This window comes from Schistocerca cancellata, chromosome 9 (genome assembly GCF_023864275.1).
Source record: "Schistocerca cancellata isolate TAMUIC-IGC-003103 chromosome 9, iqSchCanc2.1, whole genome shotgun sequence".
NCBI lineage: Eukaryota > Metazoa > Arthropoda > Insecta > Orthoptera > Acrididae > Schistocerca > Schistocerca cancellata.
This window is the reverse complement of record NC_064634.1, coordinates 257,494,235-257,506,405: the sequence shown is the minus strand read 5'-3', so window position 1 is coordinate 257,506,405 and position 12,171 is coordinate 257,494,235.

The window sequence follows — 12,171 nt, the reverse complement described above, 5'->3', positions numbered from 1 at the left end:
TTCAGAGGGTAAAAATGTATAGGAAGACAGAGATTAGGATACATACAGCAAGAAATTGAGGACGTAGGTTGCAACTGCTATTCTGAGAAGAAAAATAAAGGCACAGGAGAGTAATTCGTAGTTGACCGCATCAAACCAGTCAGAAGATGACCCAAAAATTTGTTTTCGGACCACAGTACGAGAGTAAATTGACCATCGTTTTTTTTATATGTTATTCATTTTACCGTCTTGTATTATACATTGCAAATACACTGAAGCGCTAAAGAACTGGTATAGGCATGCGTAATCAAATACAGAGATATGTAAACAGGCAGAATACGGCACTGCTGTCGGCAACGCCTGTATAAGACAATAAATGTCGGGCGCAGTTCTTAGATTGGTTACTGCTGCTACAGAGACAGGTTATCAAGTTGTGAGTTTGAATGTGGTGTTACGGTCAGCGCACGGGCAATGGGACACAGCATCTCTGAGGTAGCGATGAAGTGGGGATTTTCCCGTACGGCCATTTCACGTGTGTACCGTGAATATCAGGAATCTGATAAAACATCGAATCTCCGATATCGTTGCGATCGCTAAAAGATCTTGCAAGAACGGGACCAACGACGACTGTAGATAATCGTTCAAAGTGACAAGTGCAACCCTTCCGCAAATTGCTGCAGATTTCAGCGCTGGGCTGTCAGTAAGTGTCAGCGTGGGAATCATTCAGCGAAACATCATCGATATGGGCTTTCGGAGCTGAAGGCCCACTCGTGCATCCTTGGTGACTACAGGACTTTACGTCTCGCCTGGGCCCGTCAACACCGACGGGATACCAATTCGATTCTACACAGAGTACGCGAAAGAACATTCCCCCCTTCTAACAGCCGTGTACCGCAAGTCTCTAGAGGAACGGAAGATTCCAAATGATTGGAAAAGAGCACAGGTAGTCCCAGTTTTCAAGAAAGGTCGTCGAGCAGATGCGCAAAACTATAGGCCTATATCTCTATATCTCTGAATGATTCCCACGCTGACACTTACTGACGGCCCAGCGCTGAAATCTGCAGCAGTTTGCGGAAGGGCTGCACTTGTCACTTTGAACGATTCTCTACAGTCGTCGTCGGTCCCGTTCTTGCAAGATCTTTTAGCGATCGCAACGATATCGGAGATTCGATGTTGTAGAATTTTAGAACGTGTTTTTTGCTCGCGTATCATGTCATTTCTGGAAACCCAGAATGTACTCTGTAGGAATCAACTTGGATTCAGGAAACAGCGATCGTGTGAGACCCAACTCGCTTTATTTGTTCATTAGACCCAAAAAATATTAGATACAGGTTCCCAGGTAGATGCCATTTTCCTTGACTTCCGGAAGGCGTTCCATACAGTTCCGCACTGTCGCCTGATAAACAAAATAAGAGCCAACAGAATATCATACCAGCTTTGTGGCTGGATTGAAGAGTTTTTATCAAACAGAACACAGCATGTTGTTCTTAATGGAGAGACGTCTACAAACGTTAAAGTAACCTCTGGCGTACCACAGGGTAGTGTTATGGGGCCATTTCTTTTCACAATATATATAAGTGACCTAGTAGATAGTGACGGAAGTTCTATGCGGCTTTTCGCGGATGATGCTGTAGTATACAGAGGAGTTGCAGCATTAGAAAATTGCAGCGAAATGCAGGAATCTCTGCAGCGGATAGGCACTTGGTGCAGGGAGTGGCAACTGACCCTTAACATAGACAAATGTAATGTATTGCGAATACATACAAAGAAGGATTCTTTATTGTATGATTATATGATAGCGTAACAAACACTGGTAGCAGTTACTTCTGTAAAATATCTGTGAGTATGCGTACGGAACGATTTGAAGTGGATTGATCATATAAAATTAATTGTTGGTAAGGCGGGTGCCAGGTTGAGATTCATTGGGAGAGTCCATAGAAAATGTAGTCCATCAACAAAGGAGGTGGCTTACAAAACACTTGTTCGGCCTAAATTTGAGTATTGCTTATCAGTGTGGGATCCGTACCACATCGGGTTGACAGACGAGATAGAGAAGATCCCAAGAAGAGCGGCGCGTTTCGTCACAGGGTTATTTGGTAAGCGTGATAGCGTTACGGAGGCGTTTAGCAAACTGAAGTGGCAGACTCTGCAAGAGAGGCGCTCTGCATCGCGGTGTAGCTTGCTGTTCAAGTTTCGAGAGGGTGCGTTTCTGGATGAGGAATCGAATATATTGCTTCCCCCTACTTATACTTCCCGAGGAGATCACGAATGTAAAATTAGAGAGATTCGAGCGCGCTCGGAGGCTTTCCGGCAGTCGTTCTTCCCGCCAATCATTCGCGAGTGGAACAGGAAAGGGAGGTAATGACAGTGGCACGCAAAGTGCCCTCCGCCACACACCGTTGGGTGGCTTGCGGAGTGTAGATGTAGATGTAGATGTAGGACTGTTAATGACTCGAAACATGATGCCTGGTCGGACGAGTCTCGTTTCAAATCGTATCGAACGGATGGACGTGTATGGCTATGAAGACAACGTCATGAATCCATTGACCCTGCATGCCGGCAGGGTACTCTTCAAGCTCGTGGAGGCTCTGTAATGGTGTTGGGCATATGCGGTTGGTGTGATATGGGAACCCTGATACGTCTAGATACGACTCTGACAAGTGGCACATACGTAAGGATCCTGTCTGATCAGCTACATCCATTCCTATCCATTGTGCAGCTCGACGGACTTGGCCAATTCGAGCAGGACATTGCCACACCCAACCCGTCAAGAATTGCTACTGAGTAGTTCCGGGGCACTTGTCTGAGTTCAAAAAATGGTTCAAATGGCTCTGAGCACTATGGGACTCAACTGCTGTGGTCATAAGTCCCCTAGAACTTAGAACTACTTAAACCTAACTAACCTAAGGACATCACACACATCCATGACCGAGGCAGGATTCGAACCTGCGACCGTAGCGGTCGTGCGGTTCCAGATGTAGCGCTTTTAACCGCTCGGCCACTCCGGCCGGCGTCTGAGTTCAAACACTTCCGGTGGCCACCAAACCCCCAGACATGTACATTATCGAGCATGTCTGGGATGCCTTGCAACTTGCGGTTCAGAAGAGACCTCCACTCCCTCACACTCTTACGGATTTCTGGACAGCCCTGCAGAATTCATGATGTTAATTCCCTCTAGCACTACTTCAGTCGAGTCCATTCCACGTCGTGTTGCGGCACTTCTGCGTGCTCGCGGGGTCCCTACACGATATTAGGCAGGTGTACCAGTTTCTTTGGCTCTTCAGTGTATCATTGCTGCAGCAAATTATATTTTCTCGTATTTTAAAAATTGTTAACCTTCTAATTTAGGCTGTTATACATTCTACACTTGATGCATCGTTTGCCGTATTAGCTGCTAGTATCGAACATTTTACGTATGACGATGTTAGGTCCATGGTGCTAAATCATAAACTAATTATTTTTTCTTTTCAAAATGTCTTTTGTTTGCTATAGCAAAAAACTTACGTCACTTTTTCTTAATATATCGTTACGTTTGTACTTTTTTCCGTTGATTTGTTTATGTTTATGTGTCACCTGGCGAGACATATATCACAATATTACAACAACTGTTTACACTGTGAATGTACAGTAAGTGATGAAATGTCGCTATATAACAAGAGTAAACATTTTGTTTGACAGATATATGCAGTTACTCAGTCACTGGCTATACTTCTGTTGATGAACCGATGGCGGAGTTATATTCTTTAATTTTTCTCATAAATGATGTCTTAAAGACTTCCTTTGCTCCTTTCCTATATTTCACCGCATTCTGCTGGTGCATTTGATGCCATCCACATGTTTCGTTCTAGATTAGTTTTTTTTACAATTTCAACTTTTATTGTATGCTTATAATAGTGTACAATACGCTACGTCTGTGACACATTAATCGATCTGTGAGTACACTGATTCAAAACTGTGTGTTTGTTATAAATGTTTTCCGGGTGATTGGAAGTGACAAACAATAAATCTCCTGGTGTTAAATCGGTCGACCGTGCAGGCCATTCATGAGAACTACGGTGCTCCTACCATTTCCCAGGAAATCTGTTTTCCAGTTCTTCCGCAACAGCATGTGCAGAATGGGCTGGGTGGCAATTGCTCTGCTTCCATATATGGACTGTGATGTCAAGACGAGCACCCAAACTGTCGCCTACAAAAGCCTGGCACATCTCACCTTACAGTGTACCTGTAAAGTAGTGTGGACCGATGATTTCATTCCCAAGGATTCGTCATCATACATTTATAACCAACCGACGATGATGTTTGACAGGTCGTACCCACAGGTGGTTGTCTGCGGCCCAGAAGCGACGGTTCACTACATCTTAATTTGTGAACGTGGACTCATCAGAGAACGTAATACATTGTAAGGAGTCCAGAGTGAGATTAAACATGACCCGTTTCCAGAAAGTAACTCTCCGATTGAAATCGTTCCAATGCATCTCCTGCGTCAGTGACAAGCGGTATGGGCGAAACATGTGGCCCTGTATTATAAGTCACACAGACGTAAGGGTGACATCAGCGACAGTAGCAATGTCTCGTAAGCTGGTATGGGGATCGTGGTGTATTGCAGCTAAAACAAGCACCTCCGTCTCATCACTACTTGCAGGTCTCACTGCTGCGCGTTTCCAAGCTGCCTGTTTCCCGAAGACGTTGTTCAGCACGTAAGAACGTTAACGGCTATCGGAGCTCTTCTCCTAGGACATCTCACGGCATACGTCATGGCTGCTTCAGTGGCATCATTTCGGCATTTGCTGAGCGTCAGAGCGACATGAGCAACATGTCGACTTACTCGTTGTATGTGTATGTCATCTTCATCCCACGTCAGTAACCACGGCACACTGAACGCTGTTGCTTTGTGTGGTTCGACCTTTTGCGTATACGGCTGCCTACGGCGAATGTCGTCATTCTACAGCCCATCGAGGAAGGTTGTCGCTTCTTGTCATCGCCGACGTTACAACTTGTGCGCAGCACCTTTCAACAGTTGTAAACGTGATAGGAACCTTTGAAAAGTTGTTGCTCCAAAACTAAACGCGATAGGAATGTGATTTAAATTGACAGAAATTGTATGTCTTTGCTGTAGCTCTTTGGGAAATAACTCAGTACACTATGTAAATCGCTCCGCAAAAAGTGTATATATTGACCAACCTCAGTAAATTTTCCCGTCGTCTGTCTGTTTGTAATTTAAAGACGCAAACATTTCTACTGAAGCACCATATACACTCCTGGAAATTGAAATAAGAACACCGTGAGTTCATTGTCCCAGGAAGGGGAAACTTTATTGACACATTCCTGGGGTCAGATACATCACATGATCACACTGACAGAACCACAGGCACATAGACACAGGCAACAGAGCATGCACAATGTCGGCACTAGTACAGTGTATATCCACCTTTCGCAGCAATGCAGGCTGCTATTCTCCCATGGAGACGATCGTAGAGATGCTGGATGTAGTCCTGTGGAACGGCTTGCCATGCCATTTCCACCTGGCGCCTCAGTTGGACCAGCGTTCGTGCTGGACGTGCAGACCGCGTGAGACGACGCTTCATCCAGTCCCAAACATGCTCAATGGGGGACAGATCCGGAGATCTTGCTGGCCAGGGTAGTTGACTTACACCTTCTAGAGCACGTTGGGTGGCACGGGATACATGCGGACGTGCATTGTCCTGTTGGAACAGCAAGTTCCCTTGCCGGTCTAGGAATGGTAGAACGATGGGTTCGATGACGGTTTGGATGTACCGTGCACTATTCAGTGTCCCCTCGACGATCACCAGTGGTGTACGGCCAGTGTAGGAGATCGCTCCCCACACCATGATACCGGGTGTTGGCCCTGTGTGCCTCGGTCGTATGCAGTCCTGATTGTGGCGCTCACCTGCACGGCGCCAAACACGCATACGACCATCATTGGCACCAAGGTAGAAGCGACTCTCATCGCTGAAGACGACACGTCTCCGTTCGTCCCTCCATTCACGCCTGTCGTGACACCACTGGAGGCGGGCTGCACGATGTTGGGGCGTGAGCGGAAGACGGCCTAACGGTGTGCGGGACCGTAGCCCAGCTTCATGGAGACGGTTGCGAATGGTCCTCGCCGATACCCCAGGAGCAACAGTGTCCCTAATTTGCTGGGAAGTGGCGGTGCGGTCCCCTACGGCACTGCGTAGGATCCTACGGTCTTGGCGTGCATCCGTGCGTCGCTGCAGTACGGTCCCAGGTCGACGGGCACGTGCACCTTCCGCCGACCACTGGCGACAACATCGATGTACTGTGGAGACCTCACGCCCCACGTGTTGAGCAATTCGGCGGTACGTCCACCCGGCCTCCCGCATGCCCACTATACGCCCTCGCTTAAAGTCCGTCAACTGCACATACGGTTCACGTCCACGCTGTCGCGGCATGCTACCAGTGTTAAAGACTGCGATGGAGCTCCGTATGCCACGGCAAACTGGCTGACACTGACGGCGGCGGTGCACAAATGCTGCGCAGCTAGCGCCATTCGACGGCCAACACCGCGGTTCCTGGTGTGTCCGCTGTGCCGTGCGTGTGATCATTGCTTGTACAGCCCTCTCGCAGTGTCCGGAGCAAGTATGGTGGGTCTGACACACCGATGTCACTGTGTTCTTTTTTCCATTTCCAGGAGTGTATATATATATATATATATATATATATATATATATATATATATATATATATATATATATATATAAGATGGAGGTATGAAGAAAATTATGGAACAAACAACATTTAATAATAATTTCCAACTAATTCAGGGAAATATTTACCAGTAAAAGTCATCAGTTTTTTAACTCGTATCAGACGCCTGTGGACCAACACAACTGTGCTTGTGTAGTGTTTCTGTCGTCTTCCACTTTTGGTGTTCTGGCGAAGATTAGTAGGTCTTTTCTTGTTAGCACTCTGAGTTTTCTGTTAGCCCACTGCTACCTAATTTTCCAGTTCCTGGGCTCATTGTTGTTAACACGTGTGTGGGATGTTACGAAGGGTTTGGTTTCAATAGCTAAATTATTGTCATCCCCGCAAGTTATGATGTCTTGCTTGTTACGAAGTTCTGCAAGGTCTTTCTCTGTTTGCGTGATCGACCGGATGAAAGTGGCTTTTCCGTTTTTCGCTACTTTCAACATCTTTGAAGTCACCCTGTGGAGGGGCATTACGTACAGGTGACCATAGGATATCAGTTTTCTTCTGATGGCATTGGTGAGGTTTAGTTGGTGTTGGTAGAACTCATGATTAGGTTTTTACCACCGTCTACCAGCTGGTAGGACATTGGTCTGACTATTTTTCGCTGGAATTACCTTTCTTGTAATTCGAAGATTCGTACTGGGATCTTCGTGATTAGGGATAGGCACCCTGCTGCGAAGAGGACTGACTGACTATTGTGTTACAGTGTTTTAATCTGATATCATCAGTAGATGTTTTGAGATGTACAAAATGATAATGTTCCGGCAAAAACATCAAAGTTGTATTAATAGAAAGATAAAAGTACACTACTTGGCACTGGAAGTGAAATATCCAGAAGACTTGATGAGACGTCAACAAACCTTAGTACACAAACATACCACTGGCGAGAACGTAAACAATTAGAGCTACAATTCTCTGTGACATGTAAATTGTACATCAGAGTGCATTAGTACTGATCATGTTTAGAGTTGTAACGAAGCCTGGTATGGTCATACGGTACATGAACAGCGCCAGATACTTTGAGAAGACAACAAGATGCAGTATACTCAAGCGAAGCTCATCACCTGACAGAGAATGGAAGGGGCCTCATTGTGCGCCTGCATTAATAGTGGGTCACTGCAGCTTCTAGTGGAGAATGCCCTGATGTCAGCATCATCACTTTATCTGCATCAGCACTTTCTTATCATAAACGTCATAGTCACAGCCCTACGAAGGTAACCCCACATTTCCCACCTCCCAAATCCCCCATCACTGACGCCCCCCTCCACCCCCTGCACACCCATTCCCTGCATGCCTCCAGCCATGTGCCATTAATTGGCCCTGTCACCGTTCTCCACGCAACTTCAGTTCCCCCTACCCTATAAGAAATTTTGATTTGCATGCTGTACAGTTGTCTCACTGCTGTTGTATGTAAGCTGTGAGCTGGTGAAGCCTCTGACTGTACTGTAATGAGAATAACTTAACAAACATGATATTTGGAAAAGTCATAGTGCTGATATGGGTGCTGTAATGTCTTTACTGTCTGTACATACACCTATGTCCCATGTATTTAACTGATAATGCGCTTGCATCAAACACAGAATAATTTAAGGCTAATTGTTGTAATAGCTTTCTGTATAAAGAGTGTAAGAACATGATAGTGCAGGAGCATACAACTGCAAATAGCAGGAATATTTTTAAGCAAACGATGGCAATGCAACAGAATGGCCAGAAGATGCATTATCTGATTGGATCCTCCAAAATATCTGGAACTATCTATTCTTCTTAAAATGTCTATTCAGTGTCCCATGATGGGAGAAGCATTGACAAAGCCAGTAAGTATTCATCCCTCTGTAACAATAATAATAATTATTATTGTTACTATTATTATTACATTTGTATGACGTTATACACAGGGTATTTTGTTGTTATTGCAGTACTAACAGAACTATTACTAGACCAGGAAATAGAGGTGTTCACAGCACCAGCAACAGCAGCAGTGCACAAGTGTGTATAGCAGTTAGGGTGAATATTTTAAACAATTATTACTGCATCAATACATACACATTAAAAATGTTTTTATTTCCATCTGAGTCAATCAATAACAGCACTCACACTAGCGCTTTATAAAAATTCTTCCTAATGAAAGTGTTAACGTAATGTGCATTGGTACACACACAAAGCCATGCTTGCGATGGTGTAAAGCTAATAACAGTGCATATAAATATCTAATGCAAGTAAAATACTTTTTGTGAATGCATTGCCCCTTACTATGAGTCGCTAATCAACCATTCAGTGTCATATTCAGTACTCACTGTACATCGTCAATGCAGCTACGACTTCAGCATGCCACCTCACCACACACACAAACTGCCTAAAATACTTTCCTAAATTTTTTAACTTCTCTTGCTTAGACAAGGGTAATTAACTCCAACTGCATTCAAAGTGTTATGAGTTGACAACGAGCAATATCATTCTGAGTTTAGTATCAAAGATAATAACAACGTTATTCATATTGATGGTGATGATCAACAGTAGAGGTCACCATAGCTGTGAATACCATATATTTAGAGTGATCGATAAACAGTTCACCTGTTTGTGAGAGAACTACTGATGAGTCATACATATATTGGCTGTAAGCATGTCAGTGTCTGTATGATTTCAAATCTGGAGTTTCACCTGATGGTAGTATTTGGAAACCCTCAATTTAGTGATATAAAAGTAATATTATCCATAGATGACCAGTATTGACGATGGGATATTTCAGTGCAGATTTCCACAGAAACGTTAGTCTCTATCGATGATAATGGATCATCTTTCCTGGAACAGTTAGGATATATAGCAGCAAGGAGTGCATACATCTACTGGAGCTAGGTTTAAGAATTCAGTGTATGAGTGTACCAGCTATGCATTGCAGTATGATATAGAGTGTCGGTTAAGGCGGCAGATTTATTCCATCAGTTCTATGAGACATTGGGAGTAATCTGTTGGAATTAGCTCGCCAAACTCTACACCCATTACAAGAAACCTTAGTTCAACTCTATGATTCATGCTGTCCATCAATGGAGGTGAAAATTCATGTATCAACATTGCCAGATATTGGCACAGAAGTATGATCTTATTTGAAAGGAAATATTAGTTGTATGCTACGTCAAACACAGTTTGGGATACCGAAACATACCGTCCACAAAGTGGAAAGTTATTAGAGCACAGAAGGCTATTTGATGGAAATTACTATTATTAAAATTACAGCAGTTGCAATGAGATCTGTCTCCCTCAGAAACATTTAAAGCAGTAACTGAAAGTCTTAAAACATTGTCATACACTATGGATGTAAGCAGAAAAGAAGAAATTGAGGGAGGAGGAGATGGGGTCACAGTGTTACTGATGTAGACAGAAAATACAGTGTCCACAGGAAGAAAGCACATAGGTTAGGTAACAACCCAACAAACTTTACTGAGAATGCAGACAAGTTGGGAATAATGAATTTGAAAGAATACCATGTTTATTGGACCTAATACTGTAAAAACATCGAAAGTCAAAAAGTGTTTCCCAAAAGAGATGAAAGCTTGTGGTGGAATATTACATACGACCAATGCATGTGGGAAAAGCAACACCTCAAAAGGCTAAATGAAAGCCTGAAAGACTTGCACTACAAAAATATAATGAAACTAGTGTTAGCAGCTCCACATAGCACAGGCAAAGGCGTTGACATACAACATGAAAGACTGAACAATCTACCTCAGGAGTTTACATATTTTGATGACAATAACGAAATCATAGAATGATTCCGACTGCTTAAGGCACGACCAGCCATGGGCTATACAGGTCACATGAATGAAATCGTATCAGTCATTTCAGAGCGCTCTTAAAGAGATATATCATTGAGTAATTATGGAGACGATTGTTCAACGGCTCCTCAGGCCAGTGTGTAAAACATTCCTGCTCAGGCATGTGATAATACAAGGACTGGATGATTTATGTCAGGCTGATCTCATAGATGTGCAAGAACATTGATGACAATAAAGGTTGCAAGTTTATTTAATGGTCATAGACATGCATTTCGAATTTGCATGAGACCTACCTGTAAAGGTAAAGACAGGGAAAGAGTTTGTGGAGATGTTTGTACAATTGCTGTGGGCTAGAATGAATCGGTGTCCTAACAACCTTCAAACCAACTGTGGTGGCGAATTTTAGAACACGGAATTTAAAGGTGGCAATGGAACAACATGGAATGAACCACTACCAGTTTCTCCCAGTGAATGGTTAACCCAGATGATCAAAAACCAGATTTGAATGCATTTATTTGTTGAGGGTCATATGAATGAGTATACATGCAACCACAAATTGCAGACAAGTGTAATCAGGCTACTCATCATACAGGTACAAAATGAGAGTTACTCTATTTGAAACTACTTTGTTTTGACTGCTTTCAGAATTACCTAACTATCCACTTCCCACAAAAGTAGACCATCGTAAACAGTAGACTTTATTACGATATTGGCCAGGCTACAGAATACAAAGAAAATATTCTTGTTAAAAAACTTTATTCAAATCTACACATACATTTACACACAGAGAATAACTGTTTCTTTTTTTGCTTGCTATAATTTTAATAACATCCAGCTTAATTTTTAACTTGTGCACATGTTGTTATGTGGAAGCAACACTGCTGAATACCTATATGCTATTACACAAAGCAGGCAGGCACAGTACCAACATATGCATGCAGTCGTCTTGTGCTGCCTTGCCCTCGTAGCCTCATTTAAGTACTTCCAAAGCCTTACTTCTAGCTTATACATGTTAGGAGGGACTACCACAGCATTTTGAATCGAAATGAAGGATATTTTACAAATAGTTCTAGTAATAAAACAACTTGCAGTAAGTAGGGTGTAGCATCTGTCACGATATTTTTTTCTCTCTTTATTCCTACAGATGGAACTAGCTGTTTAGTAAGCGAATAGAACATGATGGATCCTGTATCTTGACTCCATGTAAGACTGCTTTAGTGTATTAGATGTCAGCGAACAGTATTTACAGTGTCTCTACTCTGCTCTTTCCCAACTACATCCATGTGGTGTCAGTTAAAAAATAACTTGCAGAACAGCTGTCGTGTGGTGTTAACAACATTCTGCAGTTTGCCTACTGGGGAAAGAAGAAAGTATAAAAACAGAGTGGCATACAAGTAAGTCTTCCAGGCTTCCAAAACCAAGAAAATCTTGTAAACTGTGTTCTGTCTGCATATAGTTTTAACTGTCTATCTGTAAACCCTTTGAGCACCAGTGGTTACTGCCTGAAACAGCCATTTTATTAACTTTTTTAAAAGTATCAGTGCCTTTTGCATGAAACCACCGACGCTATTGCAAGACAAAACAATGGTTCAAATGGCTCTGAGCACTAATGGACTTAACATCTGTGGTCATCAGTCCCCTATAACTTAGAACTACTTAAACCAAACTAACCTAAGGACATCACACACATCCA